The sequence below is a fragment of the Centruroides sculpturatus genome, unplaced genomic scaffold (assembly GCF_000671375.1).
Source record: "Centruroides sculpturatus isolate CEXI.00-Female unplaced genomic scaffold, Cexi_2.0 scaffold1498, whole genome shotgun sequence".
Lineage (NCBI taxonomy): Eukaryota > Metazoa > Arthropoda > Arachnida > Scorpiones > Buthidae > Centruroides > Centruroides sculpturatus.
Genome location: NW_019385781.1, coordinates 180,875 through 185,988, shown reverse-complemented (window position 1 = coordinate 185,988; position 5,114 = coordinate 180,875). Strand labels below are relative to the sequence as shown.

Genomic DNA, 5,114 nt, shown 5'->3' with positions numbered 1-5,114 from the left:
ACAATTAACGTTTATCTTTTAAATGTTCCACAAAACCGAACTCAATTTTCTCCTTAAGCATCCTTATTTGGTTTTAACGAGATTTTTTTAAAAAAACTTAATTTTGGCGAATACCAAGAGTTGTATAAGTTGTGTAATTTGAGTAAAATCTTTTGAATTGGTATTCTAAATCCATCAACAAATTATCATGGTCACTAAAATATTACTGTAGCCTGATTTAACAGATCTGCAATGATTTATTTGAACGTTAGCTAAGAAAAGAAAAAAAGATTTATTGAAAATTGTACATTTGCAACATTTTCATATGCACAATCTGTTATTAAATGTTTTCTTTTTGTAGGTACATTTCTGAATTGAGTGTAGTCACGATCTCATGTGCCACAGCCGCAAGAGTACAATTTATAAATTCCATGAATTTTCAGACAGTACGACACAGTTAACTTTAGTTGGTTTTCAACTCCTCTGTGGCTTTTCATTCCTAGAAATCTGTCAAATACAGTACATATTATTTTTATTTACAACTGAATGAGCTGTTAATATTCATGAAAACAATTATTTTAATTAATATAACTAATATATCTTAAAATTATTGTTTTCACTCCAGCTTCTCGATTTCACAGGCAAATCCGTGTACTGTACGGGTACAGTAATTTCTCCAAATGTTCACGTAATCGAAGGAAAGCAGAAAATCCTTCGTAAAACGAAGTCTCGCGACAGAATATGGACTTTTCCTCTACCAGGATTTGCTTATGTTCTAAACTTACATGCTCGCTAGTAAGATTTCCTTTTGAAGAGAAGTGCTTATCGCAATTACAAGTATTTTCTAATATATCCGACGCAATATTTTTTATAACGATTTCTTAGCAACGTAGCGGGAATACTTCGAAACCAATTATCGAAGATAAAGTATGGTTTTAAAGCTAAAATAGCGACAAAAAATTCCAAGCATACCGTACAGTACGAGGGAAACGCTATATGAACATCATGACACTAGCGGCATCTCGTGGTAAAAACCATAACTACAACTACGGAATCGTTCTGTAATTAGACGCCTGTTAAAAGACGGTTGCAAAATTGGGATACAAGAAATGGATTAAAACATTTGTAAGGCTCATTTGTAAGACTCTTACTACTTTTTGGACTATTTTATAAATATTTTTAGTTACGTTTTGTGGAATCTCGCGACCTGTGAAGACCAATATCATATTAAGTAGATTGTTAGAATGTTGTTGCTGGTCGGTATACAAACACGGTATAATCAGAATTTCGAAATAATTCTATTTTTATGAGTATTTACTTATATTTTCATGCAAAAAACTCAAGTATATTATTAGTTCCTACTGTTGCTTAGTGCAACAACTCAATCGAAACGTTTTAGCGAACTTATCTGTAATTTGACATAATTTTCAGTTTGGTGAGTCTCGTGAATACAGAATGCGAAGTACTCATTATCTAAAAATAGAAGTGTTTTAATATTAATATTATCTGTTGTAAAACATGAATAAATTGACAACACAGTTACCCTGAAAGGATTCTTTTGTCAACGTAGTAGAAACCATTGATTTCAGACTTAGTGAAATTTCGCCGAATCGATTCATAAAATCAAAAATCTACATGAAAGAGAAAAATTCATAAGATAAACTCTAAACATATATAAGTAGAGTAACGTACTTATTCACAACAAACACTTTTAGTTCTGTTCCAATGGCATATTGCAGATTTTCTGATATTCTGATATCTGAAAAATACAGAATTAGAGGTACAAAATGAAAACGTTTGCTTTTTTTTTCGAAAGGTTATTATAAATTAACAATTAATACTTTCCTGCCTTTACTTTTCTATATATAAGGGAAAGTATAGGAAGCGTGTCAAATTTGAACCTCTGAGTTTTTGCATACCTTCACGCAACCCAAAAAATCAAAAAACTGCGAAAAGATTACGTAAATATATATCTGAATATGTAAACGAACTTTGGTGTGATAGCTTTTATATAAAGGGCATTGATGCTATTAATTAAATTTTGGTTGTGAAAGTTCAACTCTAGTAAGAGATATAGGAAGGTCACGTGTCATATCTTGCAAGGAGTCAGTTTGAAAGATTATACTTGTTAGTATTTACAGTGTTTTATAAAACTCTTTTGTATTTTTAAATTAATGTCTTTTGCTATTTGATAATAATTAATTTAAAAGTGTAAACGCTTTTTATTACAAAAACTAATAACAGATGGCACCACATACTTTTTTACTTTTTTATTTTGATTAATAATACAAATGTTATTTTGAAAATAAATTCTCATAAAAATTGGGAAAGTTACGCAATTCGTTGCTAGATATGTTTTATTTATAAAATATTTTACTGTGAAAGCAAAAGAGTAGAGGAGAAGGTGGTATTATGGAACACTGCGGGTATTATGGAACCACCCCATTTCGAACTGATAATAAAGGCGAACTGTAGCGGAATGTGGCTGAACTGAACTAGGCAGACATCCATAGCAAGGGAAAATCCAGTTTTACTTCAGTTGAAATAAAATTAATTTTACCTCTAGAGTGAGAGAGAGAGTTTACAAAAGTTACTTCACTCAGATATACTTAAATATGCTGTCAGATGACGGTATGCGACGATCATTCTGGACAATGGAAGCTGGAACAGTTTTATATCTTCTACCTGCTTCTCCTTGGACCGGGATGGGAGACACTTGTACTCAGACCTTCCTGGGACGATCACCCTGAACTTCCCGTGACGATCGTTTTTATAAGATTGTCGTTGTCGTTGGCATTGAGCCAACTGGTCGTTCACTCGTTATGATGACTTGCCTTTTTTCCTACCTATCTTGTCGATGTTTAAGAGTTTACATCGGATCTATTTCCGAGGGAACTTGCAATCATTTTTTTCATTCTCTAATGTTAAAAAATGTTAAACACAAAAATTTACGCCCTCAAAACCCTCGGGCTCACATTATTATAAAACTAGCAGATACGCTCGGCGTTGCTCGGGCGAAAAGTAACGATAGGGAAGATTAAGATGATTGAATTACAACCAATCTTACCCATTTTCACAAAATGCAAGAATTAGGTTTCCCTGTTTCCAGAGTAATTAAAAAATTTTAAAATGGGTCTAAAAATATGTTCGATTTCGCGCAAAAACGCAAAAAAACTGCATCTGCGCCTGTAAATCTTGCACGTCGCTTTCTCTTAATACTTCCATTGTTAACACTTCCGTTGTTGAAAGACTTAATCCTGTCTTTCTTTCCTCCGGGGGGAAATTCCAAAAAATCCCTTCTTAGTATACGTTCTCGGGACGTACCGAAACTGTGTACCAAATTTCAACTTTTAACTCTTAACCGTTTGGGCTCTGCGCTGATTATTATTATTAACCCATCTCGATTATATACTGTATATAGATTCTTGTTGTTTTAACCAAGATATTACTTCGAAAAAGTACTGCTTAATCCGGCGATAAACCGTTTCCCACGGACTTAATTTTTTGTTGGAAGTGACACATCACATGAGCCACATTGACTCAACGGGTGAAACTCGTTTATTGAATCCTAAATACTAAAACTCTGAGTGAAATAACGGGAAAAACCCAAGAGAGACTCCGTATAAAAAAGAGGGGACGATGACCCTCGAGGCTTTTCTGTCATCGGCCGTGAACCTTCTTATGTGTGTTTGTGTGCGTTTCACCACCGCCGTTTCTTACCCTAAATGTGGATTAACACCTGAACCCCACCTGGAGTAACATCAGAACTTGACCTGGATCTACATCTCAACCATCTGAATTTAACCTGAACTAACTCCTGCAATCTATTCGCATCGAAGACCTTTATCGAAGATCTACTCGGACTACAGGTATTTTTCGTCGCGCGGATATTTTGTAAACTCTGTCTCTCGACTTCTACGATTTCTTTGAACTCGTTATTAAGAAGTAACCTCTTAAGTAGTTTTTCTGAATAAATGCAATTGAAAAGTAAATAACCCTGTGGTGAGCACTTCCTTTGGAATCTTCCTTCTGTCCCCATTTCGAATCTAAGCTACGGACACGACCGCTCACGCGAGAACGGAACGGTTTCTGTGTCTGTCCGCAAAGACACAGTGGTGTCAGTCCTGACGAAATGTCATTGCGGTCTTCACCGACGCGATGTCGACCCTTCGATACTGTGGTGCCGAAGCATAGGGGGGGTCCTTCGGCATTATCACATTACTATTTAACATTTTCTCTTATTTTTCCTCCTCTTTATTATAATAATAGACCTTGCGTGCGTTCCTTGTTGTCTTTTCATAATATCATATATATCATATTAGACAACTCAACTTTATTGACTGTACTAGCGCTAAACATGTTCTATCGGGAATTCTCCGAAAAGTACGTATTTCGTAAGCGAAGAATATTTAATTAATTAATACTATGCACGCTCGGGTAAATTCCCGAATTTCGAACACCATATTAATTAGTTTTTGACTCGCAATATTGTCTGTGAGTTTTCGCTTTCAAATCTGTGAAATCCGCGATTTTTACGCCGATGTCGGAAAAATCTTTGTAAACAACTCCGATGAAAAAAAAACACTCTTAGTGAGAAGTATATCGGAGGTCACCGATTGTTTTCACATTAAGGTGGGAAAAATAATAAATGTAATAATTTACGTATAATTTTGTTTTTTCAATAAAAGTGTAGGGCTTTTATATGCGTTTTTGGAGAATTTAACAGAAATTTGAAAAAAAAGTTTTGCACGTAATAAGCAATCTTGAATATTAAATAGCCGATCTTTCTCAGAAGTTTATTATTTATATTTACAACCTAGAAATTATTGAATAGACCATTATTTTAAGAATTAAATCTGTCGCTTCGGGATAACTTTCAAGGTTGATTTGTTCTAATTTTTATTTTAATTAAACTTCGTTTTGAAATGACTATCGTTTCTATTCATACCGATAAATATGAAAAAGAAGCTGTCTAGTTGATAGAGGCAATTAGGTTTTTGAAACCGTTGCAAAGTAGGAGTTGGTAGTCTTAAATGAAAAAAAAAATAAAAAATAAAAATTATCCAGACTCAAGTCTGACTTTGTATACTGTAGAAGTTGCTGTTATATTGATTTGACGTGTATCCATGACATAG

At 34.0% G+C, this 5,114-nt stretch overlaps 1 long non-coding RNA gene across 1 annotated transcript; it reads right to left on the bottom strand.

Annotated features, from left to right (window-relative positions):
- Positions 1-346: 346 nt before the first annotated feature.
- LOC111642081 lies at positions 347-1,787 on the bottom strand. Its single transcript, XR_002759510.1, has 3 exons — positions 1,687-1,787; positions 1,523-1,610; positions 347-1,452 (listed from the first exon to the last, which is right to left on the bottom strand). It is a non-coding gene; the product is annotated as an uncharacterized LOC111642081 (long non-coding RNA).
- Between the last annotated feature and the right edge of the window lie 3,327 nt (positions 1,788-5,114).